Below are 13,980 nucleotides of genomic sequence, written 5' to 3'. Positions count from 1 at the left end.
GACACAGGGAGAGGGTGACACAGGGAGAGGTTGACACAGGGAGAAGGTGACACAGGGAGAAGGTGACACAGGGAGAGGGTGACATGGAGAGGGTGACAGGGAGAAGGTGACACTCACAGACACACACACTCACTCACAGACACACACACTCACAGACACACACACACACACACACACACACACACACACACACACACACACACACACACACACACACACACACACACACACAGACGCTCACACAGACACACACACTCACAGACACACACACTCACTCACGGACACACACTCACACAGTCAGTGACACAAACACACAGTCACTCAGTCTGTCACTCACACACACAAACTCACCCACAAGGTAGGGGGTTGCACATGGCAGCAGTGGGGCCTCCGCATGGCAATGGGCCCTCCACACGGCAGGAGGGGTCGCACATGGCAGCAGGGCCCTCCGCACGGCAGGAGGGTCTCTGCAAGGGGCCACCCCCCTCCAAAGGCAGACACCACCGCAGCACCCCCCCCCCCCGGAGCGGCCGCCGACGCCGCAGCACGCCCCCCCCGAAGCGGCCGACGCTGCAGCACGCCCCCCTCCCCCGAAGCGGACGCTGACGCCGCAGCACGCCCCCCTACCCCGAAGCGGACGCTGACGCCGCAGCACACCCCCCTCCCCCGAAGCGGACCCTGATGCCACAGCATGCCCCCCCGAAGCAGACACTGACGCCGCAGCATGCCCCCCCCAAAGCAGACGCTGACGCCGCAGCACGCCCCCCCCCCCCGAAGCGGACTCCCTTCAGAGGCGGACACCCCCTGGCAGCAAGTGGGAATCGGGGGCAGGGGGGGAGGAGATATGGGGCAGGTGGGGGAGGAGATCAGGGGCAGGTGGGGGAGGAGATCAGGGGAAGGGGCTAAACCAGAGCTGCCTGCCGGCCCTCTTCCCCGCGTTAACCCAATCAGGGAGGGGGATTATTTATTTATTTAAAACATTTTTTTTTTTAAATTGGCGCGAGCAGGGGAATTCATAGAGCAGCGGCCTAAGTCCACTCGCCACGGGCGTGTGGTTATAATTATTTGTCGAACACTGTATATATATAATCAAAAATGAATAGACGATACCGTTCTGTGGCTAACGAAATGCTTTTATTTGTGCGAGCTTTCGAGATACACTGATCTCTTCTTCCGGCGGTGTTGCAATGAATAAAGCAAGCAAAGGGTATACTTAAAAACAGTGTCTCTAGGAATGTTATCTGTGCTTATCCCTCCCTTGTATGTTGATGTTAGTTATGTAAGAGTGTGTGTGTGTGTGTGTGTATGTAAATATAAATGAATGAAGAGCCCACCGTGTATACAGCGCTTTACAAAAGGTGTGATACCTGTGATACTGCTGATAAGGCTGCTGCTATGGGCTGTAAGAGTCTTCCGACCCCAACATCAAAGATCGCAGTACCAGATGTAGAACGGCAGTATAGGTGCAGGTCAGCTCGGTCCTGACACACTCGATCCACATTATTTGGAGGAGATCTCAATTGGCAAACATACAATTCACATGTCAAAGGAGCCTGATGATGTCACTCCCTACGCATTTCGTCAGTGTTAGCTGACTTCATCAGGGGTGCCGGGTGAAGTACGGCATTGGTTATTTATAGACAATGCTAGAGAGAATTCATTGGCCTGCAGTGGAATGCAACATGACAAATAATTAAAATAATTGGAAAACTATACGGATTTATGTTAAAAATAAATGTAAGTAGAAAAAGAGGGTGTTAAAAAACAACCCGTTAATAACTCTAAACATTTAAATAATTAATAAATTGCATGTTATGACCATAAAAACTAAAAAACACAGCTAATGTGTAAAATTGAGCAAATTACTCCAAGCCAGAACTTCATATTAAACAACCAATCTATATTTGACATATCTATAATAAAAAGAACTAAAAACATAAAATGACAAGTATAAAACCTCAAATGAGGTAAAAGGTTAATAGATAAACAAAATTAGATCAGTGTGATTGACACTGAGAGATACCTGATAAGACTAAAAATTGAATTAATGGAGGAAAAAAGATAAATGACCAAGTGAAAAGAGGGACTTGGACTGGACTTGTAACTATGTATTGGTTTTATACTTTATGATTACTGATACTTTCATATTGTTTATATTGTTTATTTTTATTGCATCGATTTTTTGTATCTAGTGCTGTTTTTTTCTGTTATATACAGTATAGCTAGCTCATTTGCATGTCATTTGCCAAGATCTCTTGCTGCAATGGAAGCGCTGTATGCTAGGCGATAATACATTTATATTTAAGGGATCAGTCAATAGGCAAAACAAGGCAGTGAAATAAAATGAGGTTTTTTTGGATAAAGACTTCGGAAACACACAGAAATACAAAATACAGGAAATATACACACTTACTGGGGTTTGGGGGTTGAAAACTAGACTTTCCTAGTTGTAGAGCGTGTGCTTCAGCAAAACGCTTACCCTGTTCACGTCACTGGAATAAGTCTGGAACAAGCAACATTATTCTTCAGAACCGGCCCTCAGCTAAGTTTATGAATCCCTGGCACCTCAATGATTAGTGCTTTGCTATTGCAAGCAAAACACCTGGGAACCCCTACCGGCGCTTCACTGGACCAAGTTACAAAGTTACCTGTAAGTCTGAAAAGAACGAGAGAGTCAGAGAGAAAGCTCTGATTTGCGGCAGCCCCTTTCATAGACTACATTGTCCTATATTTTAACATGGACAGGGCCTTTCTGCCTCTTAGAGTGTGGGAACTTTTCCCACCAGCCAATCAGAGCGGGGCTCACCTGGCTGATGATGTCAGGGAAAAGGGCGTGCCAGGCAGCACCTTCTCCCCAGCCCACGCATGGCCACCTGCTGGGCAGGCTCCACCATGTCTCAGAGAACAAAGATGGCCTTTGGACCTGGTCATCTGCCCCTCCCTGAAACCAAATGGTCCGACACCTCTAAACACCTTGATTCTTCTTTGAGCTCAGATGCCTATGCAGACATCTTGGCTCCTATGCAAATGCTTAGGCTGACTGCATGGATTTTTATACATACAGCATAAACCATACTTTAATAAAGTATAAACTAATGATGTACTGAGTACCCAGAATTACTCGGTACCCGGCAACTGAGAAGTGGGCCCGGTGCCGGGTAATGACAGGGTAGCTGAAAAATACATCATTACTTACCTGCTGTCAGCAACGGAAGGCGATGAAGACCCGTGAGGAAGCCCGCGGGGACATCTAGGCAGGTCAGCAGAGGTCCTGTGGCGGTGGCAGCATCAGCAGTCTGTGTTCAGCCCATGCGGGGGCTGCAGGACTCCATAGTAGTATGAGCTGGCTGTCCATTAGGAACGCTTCTGCTCCTGCTCCGATCACATGGTTCCGTAGCTGACACTACTATGGAGTCCTGCAGCCCCCGTGTGGGCTGAACACAGACTGTTGATGCTGCCACCGCCACAGGACCTCTGCTGACCTGCCTAGATGTCGCCGTGGGCTTCCTCCACCGCCAGGTAAGTGTCAGCCGGGTACCCGGCTGGGTACAAAGCACCAAATCCTCTAGGTTCCCGTTACCCGGTTTTTAAATAATTTAGGACCCGGACCAAACTAGTATAAACCTTGGGGAATCTTATATACTGTATATGTGGGAAATTAGTTGGGGATATCTGGGCTCAAAAACCAGGAGTCTGATAGACACTGGACAGTCCCAATGTTATTTACCCCACGTACCCACAAATAGTCCCTGCACGCCGGGGAGAATCAGGGTACCACCAGTAGCTTGGCCCCCCAAACTTCTGCAAACAAAAAGAATACATTTTTGCCCAAATATCCCACCTAAAACGTAAACTCCAAAATCACATGTCTCTACGACACAGGGAACCCCAAAAGCCCCTAAACAGGTCAGGTTTTTTCTATTCTTTACCTGGGTACCAACAAAGCCTACACTGTTTGTGGGGAGCCATATCGGTACCTGGGGTACCCCCTTTTCTAAATATATTAGCTTGTGCTGAAGCAGGGCACCCTAGTGGCAAGTTGCCGTTACGTTTTTAAGGGGAGATATTGCCGGGGCAATGTGCATACGTGTATCAAAAAATCATGCCTGATTGTCGATACATTTATCGGGGAACCTGTAACTCTGGTCTTCGACCGGGTATGCACATTCTGACATCACTTTCTTCGCAAAACCCCCCTTGAAACTCATGCACCAGAAATCCCTGCTTGATTGCATGCCCAGAAAGGGAAAAATACCTTTATTACATTTTGGGCAGTGGATTGCTGCCCAAATACACATGGGGCTGACAATAGGGGTTCCCTAATAATCACCCCTGCTTCCCTGCTCCCAAAGTCACTTTCCTTCAGCTATCTCCTGGGGGAAATCACAACTCTACTTGGCATTCTTATCCCACATCCCTGCATTACCTTACTGGACCCAAGAGCTAACCCTCTTGGCCCATTACCAACTGTCTCTAGAGGCAACCTGTCGGGCTTCACCTTTATTAATGAAGGCCAGCTACCTCCGACCGTCACACTGTCAGATATGTGAATGTACTTATTAGTGAGTTTCACATATTTCAAACCTAAAATTGTATTAGATCTTAATGTTAGTCCTAATAATAGATAAAGATAACCTGATCAAACAAATGACATAAAGACATGATACTTTTTCAACATTTATTTTTCCACGAATGGTTCAACATGCAATATCAATGTGTGAAAAAGGATGTGAACCTTTTAGATTCTGTAGCAAAAAGGTTTGTAAGAATGCTCAAATACCCAGCTGCAAAATAATCATTCAATCCCAAGACACAGGGGGTGTATGCCATGAAAGTGAGTTAGTCCATGATTAAGGTAAAGCCATAGTTACCAGAAAACTGAAAGTGCATGAGAGACTCACCACAAACAATTTCATTGGGGGCTAGTAAGGCATAATAGCCAAGATTACACACGGACACCTCCTTGTAGTGGATGATGTGCTGCTGCTGATAGATCCAAGGTAAAACGAAAGAAGTAGAGCACCATCAACGACTGGAGTCAGGAGGGGATCCAAATAACAAATTCTTTATTGGAGTAAAAGCACAGGAACACCTCCTACGCGTTTCAAACAAAAGTTCAAGGATGAAGAACCTTTGTTCGAAACGCGTAGGAGGTGTTCCTGTGCTTTTACTCCAATAAAGAATTTGTTATTTGGATCCCCTCCTGACTCCAGTCGTTGATGGTGCTCTACTTCTTTCGTTTTACTTTTAGATTCTGTACCTGGTGGCACCCTCTTGAGCAGCAATGACTTTAGCTAAGTGTTTCCTATCATTGCTGGTCAGTCTCTCACATCGGTTTTGAGGAATTTTGGTCCATTACTACATACAGAACTGCTTCAACTCATTTGAGGGCATCCTTGCATGGACAGCTCATTACAGGTCCTGCCACAACATTTCAATGGGGTTTAGGTCCATACTTTTTAACTAGGCCATTCTAAAATGCGGAATTTCTTTTTCTGCAGCCATTCTTTTGTAGATCTGCTTGTATGTTTAGGATCATTGTCTTCTTGCAGGACTTCCCTTCAGCTTCAACTCACGGATGGATGGCCTGACATTCTCCTCTAGAATCTTCTGATACAATGCAGAATTCATTGTTGTGTCATTGATGGCAAGCCGTCCAGAACCTGAGGCAGGAAAGCAGCCAGAAACCATCACACTCCCATCACCATGCTTCACGGTTCGGATGTTTGAACGCATTTTCGGGAATTTGCAAAAATATAACATTTCTCATTGAGGCCATAAAGACCTTTGACTTGTGATTCCAGAGAACATTGTTCCAGAAGTCTTGTGGATCATCTACTGTATGTGCTCTTTGGTGAACTTTAGATGGGCATCAATGTTCTTTTTAGAGAGCAGTGCTTTCCTTCTGGCTATACTTCCACGCATACGATTCTTGTTCAGTCTTTTTCTGATAGTTGAGTCATGAACACTCACATTAGCCAAGGCGAGAGTGGCCTATAGATCTTTGAATGTTACTCTGGGGTTCTTTATGACTTCCTGGATGATTTGCTGGTTTATTCAAGGAGAGATTTTGGTAGGGCGACTATTCCTTGGTCGAGTGACTGTGGTCTTAAACTGTCTCCATTTGTAGACTATCCTCCTCACAGTGGATTGGTGGAGCCGCAAATCCTTAGAAATTATGTTGTAACCTTTTCTAGAGTGATGAGCATCAATATCTGTTTTCTGTGGTCCTCAGCCATTTGTTTTGATCGTGGCATGACGTGTTTCCTCACACCTGTATGGTGAAAACGAAACTCCCAAAGTTTCTGATGTTTATATTGGGTGGGGCCTCCCAAACTCACACCTGAAGATCTACCTACTATAATTACTTAAAACACCTGAATCTAATTATCCCCTTTAATTTAGTTGACAAAAACAGAATTTCACTTACTTTTGCACATACCCCGACTCTAAATTACTAATTGTTTGTCAAATGCATACATTATTTTGTTTCAGTTAGCCGCTAAGGTAATGAAGTGGCCTGTAAATGCATTTTTATTGCATGGGATTCATGCCAGGGGCCACCGGTGCTGACATTAATGGGTATCAGCTCCAGAGACTCCCAGCATCAATCCGATACAGGAAAAATACTTTTTTTTTTTTCTCAGTCCTCTCTCGCTGCCTCCCTGCAGCGTCTCACCAGCCTCACGCCAACTTTTCCAAGCGTGAGGATTTTGGGAGAAACTCGCCATTCTAGAGTCGCGATTAGCCTAGATAAGCTAATTGAGGCTACTAGAATTACACGAGTCTCAGAACCTGCCGATAAGTGGCTTATTGCCGGTCATCCGGTAATCTTATTTTGATGGTTGAAAAAATTGGCGATTCATGCCTTTATCGCCCACTAATCGAGGCTTACTGAATAGCAATAGGCATTTTAGCAGAAAAGGCCTCGATAAGGGCTTATCGAGGCTTATACTATAGGCCCCTATGTGTTGTAAGGCATTTATGTCCCTTTTGTATTTATGCCCCTGTTGGGTGTTTTACCCATCTTCTTTCTAGGTTAGGTGTATCACCTGGTGCGGTTCTTCTGTTCTAGTATATTTGTGTTTGCCTATATGGGTACGTATTTAAATTTTGATATAGTTCTGTTTGAGGCTTTTCATCAATCAGATGACTAGATTTGGGTAATCCAGTATGGTCATGTGTGTCTGCCTGCACCCTTTTGGTGTGTTGTTTTATTACATCTTTATTGGCGGGCTTCTTTTACGTATTCATGTTGTGAACCACACTGTGTATTGCAAATTATCTTGGATTTGCTTTTTGATTTCCTGGGACATTGTGGCAATACAGTTCTCCAAAGTTTTAAAAATGTTAAAATCAAGGACAGAACATAGAACACAAACAGAGCCCAATGCTACTTCCAATGACACAGAAACACAGTAAAGTACCTATATATATGTATATCTAAACTAAAAACATATGGTCATTTAGTTTGATTCTTTGGCCAAAGTATCTTAAGCCTGCACACCAAACGTCAAAGTAGACCAAATCTGTGCAGGAAAATGGTGGAGATTCGGCGCAACTGTAGCATTGTTATCCCCCTGCACCGGTTGATTCTGTGGCCCTGCATAGCTCCCTCGTATCACTCCAGTGTCTGATACTTCCAGACCTGTGTTATTACACTGAAGCGCACGGCAGACTCCCTGGCACTTGCACAAATCTGTGCAGGTCCTAACACTAATCAAATTCTTAATAACCTGTATAATACCAGGAAGAAAACTTTATAATAAAGCTGTTGTGATTAGCTGCATAGTTCTTAGTTTGATTGAAGCTCTTATTTACCTGTATAATACCAGGAAAAGCACTCTGAATTAGATTTGTCGCAACCAAACTGCATGCATGGACCTGTGTGTGTGGAAAATGAATGATCCTTAACCATTTGGAAGCATAATTAGGAGCTTACTGGTTTTCTCTGTTTTAAAAATGTGCCTACTTTTTTTTTTCTCTTTGTCGGTTGTTGCCTTCACCTTGTCTAGTGTGAGTAAGCCAAACATTTTCCCTCTCTAAAGGTACATTGACCTTTTTTTGATTTAAAAAAATAAATAAAAGTAATACTCCCCAAGCCTCAACTGACTGTTGCATGAGTGATACCGGAGGCCACCTTGGTCCTCCATTTTTTTTTTTTTTTTTTTTAAAGTACACCTGGATGCTATTCAGAGCAGGTGGGGTGGGGGAAGGAAAGAGAGAGAATACTGTTACTGTATACGCTGCCATCTTTATCTGGGTTTACCCCTGTGGTTCACAGGGTAAAAATTGCAGGACACACCTGTGTCATTCTAAACAAAAAAAAAAAAACATTCTTACAATGCTGAATTTGTTTTACGGGTGCACATACTTTTGACATCTTGTCACAATAGCCACACAATCACCGACTCAGCCCTACCCACACCGAAATTTGATTACAGAGAAAATGATAGATTACTAAGGGAAGATCTTACAAATGGGAAGCCATTTCCCTGTGCTGAATTGAGCTTTATTGAAATTGGGACTACTGTAAAATCATCCCCAACACAGGAAATACACCTTCAGTATTGAATAGGAGCCGTGCGTTGCTTAGAACTCTCTCTATTTAGTAGTCTCTCAATACATCTCTGCCCATCGTTCTGATTCTCTGCCATATAAGGTTCCTCTGTCTTTGGCTCCTTGTTCTCTTTCAGCTGGTCTCCCATGTTCCTTTCCACTATGTTGACTTGTCTCTTAACATCTTATAAATTGTTCAAATAAGCGACAGTATATGATCATATTTAGAGATGTGCAATTTTCCACAGGAGTTCGCAAAAGAGGCGAAATTTGTGGACTTTTTTTGCCAAGTATTAAAATTCAATGTGCAACACACACACACACACACACACACACACACACACACACACACACACACACACACACACACACACACACACACACACACACACACACACACACACACACACACACTCAGGTCACATGACCCTCACAATTCTGCCTTTTTACAAATTTCTGGCTTTTTTTTTTTTAAGTTTCTCAGTAATGTCGTGAAAATTTCGGCACTTTCCAAAGTAATGTGAATGTTTGCAAAAATTGCACAAAAATGCTAAATTTAGGGAAAAAACTGGTGAGGCAAATTTGAAGACATTCATACAATTCTAATCATAGACTTACAAAAAGAGATATCACTCGTGAATCATTGGAGAGAATGGGTCTCTGAAACCCTATTTTTCTCTCCTCGTTGGTTTTCGTTTTGTAGTTCTCTTTATCCTCTGCCTGCCACGTAACTCTGTTTTCCACTCAACTCATTTCTGTATTTCTCAAAAGTCCACATCGTTCTCGTTTTTTAGCCTTGAGCATCATGCCAATGTTTCATATCTTACAACGGTACACTGAACCTTTTCAGTTAATGCAGATAATGAGATCTTAACACAGGTTATGTAGTATATTCTAGAAAGAGGGTAAAAAAGGCAAATCTGTCAATGTGCATTCATGTCATATAGTAAGGCAAGACAAGTGTCACTGAGTAACATCACAGAAGTATTACTGAAATTATATATTTATATTATATTCTAATTATGCGAGTTCTCGCTATAACTTTTTAATTATTTTACGTTTTGGTAATACTTGCCAGTAAAATATTTCACAATACATTACAACATAACTAAGACTTCTAATGATTTTTTGGAAATGCTTGCACAAAATATCATATTTAATTATATTCAGTGACAGACATTGGCTGTGCATTTAAAACATTCACAATATTCTCGGACCTAAATCCACTAAGCGCACTTAAAACAGGGCAAATAATGTTACATTACTTAAACAGGAACAGACGTTGTATTTACTTATTCACCAAGGTAATTATATGCAAAAATAATAGCTGTATTGGAGCGTATCAGCATAGGGTTATTCTATGAATACACTGCATTACAGGCAGTCCTCGGTTATCCGACACAATGCGTTACTCAAAATGGCGTTGGATAGCGAAACGTTGTAAAGCGAAACACGTTTTCCCATAGGAACACTGTTTAAATGAAAGGTTCCGTTCCTGAAGGCATTTTTAACACTAAAATACACCAAATATTTTACGCAGGCAATAAGATATGCAGCGCACACATAAATTATATAGTGTATATACTGTATTATATATATAATATAACATAATAAATAATATATTATATAGTATAATATAATATATATGCTCTTACGACGCTTTGCAACGTTGTTTATGTGTACACTGGCGACACGTTTTATTAAAGTAGGGCTGGTACCGCAAGCCGGGGGGTGCCCCGGCTTGCTAGCCCCACTCCCTTGGCGGTGACGCGCGGTCACGCGTCATCGGGAGCCTGCGCCCCCTGCACGCGCGTCCTGGTGTCCCGCGATGTGGGGGACGGCGGCAGGGGGTTCCGGGGGACCCGGCGGACCCGGCGAGCGGAGGGAGAAAGCCCCGATCGGAGGGCGCTCCTCCGCGGCTTAGGTTACTGCTGCGGCCGAGACCGGGCAAATGCTCGAATAAACTCGGCCGCAGCAGTATGTGTGTATATAAATATTACATACACATAAACAATGTTGCAAAGCATCGTAAGAGCATTGGATAAGCCGTTTTGGCGTTGTAAAAATGAACATAGGTATGCATTGCATAGGGTTGGATAAGCCATTCGTTGTAAAACGAAGCGTTGTAAAATGAGGACTGCCTGTATTTAAGTTTTGATTTTACTCCCAGCCAGACACAGAAAAAGGGAGAGAGAGGGAGAATTTAAATGAGCATATTTCACAGGTATTTACCCATGCGGAGTACAGTACAGTAGGTTATTCTTTTTGAAGGTATACAAATCTCCTAAAATACTCTCTTCCTCCCTCTTGATTTGTTTCCTACCATTAACCCTAACAGAGCCTAATAAATATCTTTTAGGCTATAATTAAGCTAATTTGCATATAATTTATAATAACAACCAATATCCATAGCTATAGGGTAACAGAGCTTATTGAATCTGGGCCATAGAATTCTAATGCTGCAGTACATAAGACATTTTCCAAATGAAAGCATAGTCATATGCAACTTAAATGGTTTTTCAACAGAATATAAATTCTTAATATCAAGGGAAAATGTATTGTCTAAATTGTGTACCAGTGCATTTTATCTTCTCAAAATCCTCCTAAGCCTATTAGTCTGACCTTATCACAATTCCCCTGCTATATTTTGCTGCTCATCCCCGTAGCGCCTGCCTCGGCTACCAAATCTGTTTGTACAGCTTTCTCTTTTCTCAGGCCTGTCTGTAGAGACCAATGTGCCCGCTTAATTTCTCGTCACAATCTTTCCTCCTGCTTTTGTCTTGGATATACATTGTTTTAATGGAGCAGTCGCCTTGAAAATTCATTCATACCATAGTTCATTTTATGATTAAACCAAGATTCCCAAGCACGCTCCTTCTACCTTTTTTTAAATTTGAAAGCATTATTAATATTTTTAATACTGGTTTACTTCTATGGCTTTCATGCAATTCACACACAATAAGAATATACAGTTAAGTCCGGAAATAATTGAACACTGATACAAGTTTTGTCATTTCCACTGTGTTCCAAAATACATTCAAGTTACAGTAAAATATTCCTATTCCTTTGTTATATCATCATCAATTAAGCAGGTAAAAGGTCTGGAGTTGATTCCAGGTGTGGCATTCGCATTTGGAAGCTGTTGCTGTGAACCCACAACATGCGGTCACAGGAGCTCTCAATGCAAGTCAAACAGGGCATCCTTAGGCTGCAAAAAAAAAAGAAAATCCATCAGAGAGATAGCAGGAACATTAGAAGTGGCCAAATCAACAGTTTGGTACATTCTGAGAGAAAAAGAACGCACTGGTGAGCTCTGCAACACAAAAAGGCCTGGGCGTCCACGGAAGACAACAGTGGTGGATGATCGTAGGATCCTTTCCATGGCAAAGAAAAACCCCTTCACAACATCCAGCCAAGTGACGAACACTCTCCAGGAGGTAGGCATATCATTATCCAAGTCTACCATAAAGAGAAGACTTAATGAGAGCAAATACAGAGGGTTCACCACAAGGTGCAAACCATTCATAAGCCTCAAGAATAGAAAGGCCAGATTAGACTTTGCCAAACAATATCTAAAAAAGCCAGCCCAGTTCTGGAACAGCATTCTTTGGACAGATGAAACTAAGATCAACCTGTACCAGAATGATGGGAAGAAAAAAGTATGGAGAAGGCTTGGAACGGCTCATGATCCGAAGCATACCACATCATCTGTAAAACACGGTGGAGGCAATGTGATGGCATGGGCATGCATGGCTTCCAATGGCACTGGGTCACTAGTGTTTATTGATGATGTGACAGAAGACAGAAGCAGCCGGATGAATTCTGAAGTGTATAGGGATATATTGTCTGCTCATATTCAGCCAAATTCAGCGAAGTTGATTGGACGGTGCTTCACTTTACAGATGGACAATGACCCAAAACATACTTCGAAAGCAACCCAGGAGTTTTTTAAGGCAATAAGTGGAATTTTCTGCAATGGCCGAGTCAATCACCTGATCTCAACCCAATCGAGCATGCATTTCACTTGCTAAAGACAAAAATTAAGGCAGAAAGACCCACGAACAAACAGCAACTGAAGACAGCTGCAGTAAAGGCCTGGCAAAGCATCACAAAGGAGGAAACCCAGCGTTTGGTGATGTCCATGCGTTCCAGACTTCAAGCAGTCATTGCCTGCAAAGGATTCTCGACAAAGTATTACAAATGAACATTTTATTTATGATTGTGTTAATTTGCCCAATTACATTTGAGCCCCTAAAATAAGGGAACTGTGTATGAATATGGTTGCAATTCCTAAACGTTTCATACAATATTTTTGTTCAACCCCTTGAATTAAAGCTGAAAGTCTGCACTTCTATTGCATCTCGGTTGTTTCATTTCAAATCCATTGTGGTGGCGTACAGAGCCAAAATTATGAAAATTGTGTCGGTGTCCAATTATTTCCGGACCTAACTGTATATATATATATATATACATATATATATTTATGTCATAAGGAGCGCTACTGATTGTGGCCAAATGTATACAGCAAAAGACAGAAAAGACCAATGCTACATCCAATGTGACAAAATACATAGTAAATAGTATAATGCAAAAAAAGAAGCCCTCAAATTAATGTGAACAAGGTTTAAACTATAGTAAACTACAGTAATAATGAAGTGCTGCTTGAAGAAAAAAGAACTGTTCCTAGTTCTTTGTGTAACGAGTATTCCCCCCCCCCAATCGCAGATATGGTGTGGGTGCGGAGAACATACGTGTTACCATAGGTGTGTGTGGTGCGTTACCTGTTGGCTCACAGGAGGGCTGAGCTTCCGCCACGGGGAACCTGGGGCAATTACAATACTATGGACAACCACTTATAATAGGTGCAGCGCCTCCACCTGCGATGGCTCCCACCAGAGGGGGAGTGGTTCCTCGCAGGACAACACAATAATCACATACACAGTGGGGTATAATAACTAAGGACTTTACTAACATGCAAACAACATATCACGGCAATACCATAATATAACCTGTGTCCCTCTCTAGAGGAGACACCTACTGCGTCGCGCAGGACACTTCCCCAACACCAGGTGATCCCACCCAGTGTCCAAAGAAACCCCACCCAATGTCCCGCACTCTTGCAGAGAGTCAGTGGGTGACTGCGCAGTCACAGTTACACTAATGGCCCGTTGGTGCACTTAGAACTGTAGATACCTGCCGAGCACTCCGGTGCTCGGATCAGCAACGCTTCACAAAGGGTCAGACGTGCGATGAATCCGTCTGATCCTATCCTGGCGATATTCTCTGTGGACCCCAACGTGGGTCCGAACTCCGTCACTGGAACCGCAGCATCCGCTGAGTCCCTATCTGACGATATAGCAACGTGACACACACTGCACTATAGGCCGTCCCTATAGCACAGCAACCTTAGGTGGCTTAAGG

The 13,980-nt window shown here is 43.1% G+C and overlaps 1 protein-coding gene across 2 annotated transcripts in view; it reads left to right on the top strand.

The window, feature by feature from the left end:
- DTD1 (D-aminoacyl-tRNA deacylase 1) overlaps positions 1 to 13,980 on the top strand; it is a 241,943-nt gene that overhangs the window by 203,750 nt on the left and 24,213 nt on the right. Inside the window, exon 6 of one of the 2 annotated variants that reach the window (XM_075596261.1) lies at positions 5,553 to 5,800. The exons of the other annotated variant lie outside the window; for it this stretch is intronic. The gene's annotated coding sequence lies outside the window, so the exon portion shown is untranslated. Of the gene's footprint in view, positions 1 to 5,552; positions 5,801 to 13,980 lie in introns of those variants that run through there. 2 annotated transcript variants of the gene reach the window in all.

Source organism: Ascaphus truei, chromosome 4, assembly GCF_040206685.1.
Source record: "Ascaphus truei isolate aAscTru1 chromosome 4, aAscTru1.hap1, whole genome shotgun sequence".
NCBI classification, from domain to species: Eukaryota; Metazoa; Chordata; class Amphibia; order Anura; family Ascaphidae; genus Ascaphus; species Ascaphus truei.
Note: the sequence above shows the minus strand (reverse complement) of the source record. Positions and strands in the feature narration are given on the sequence as shown.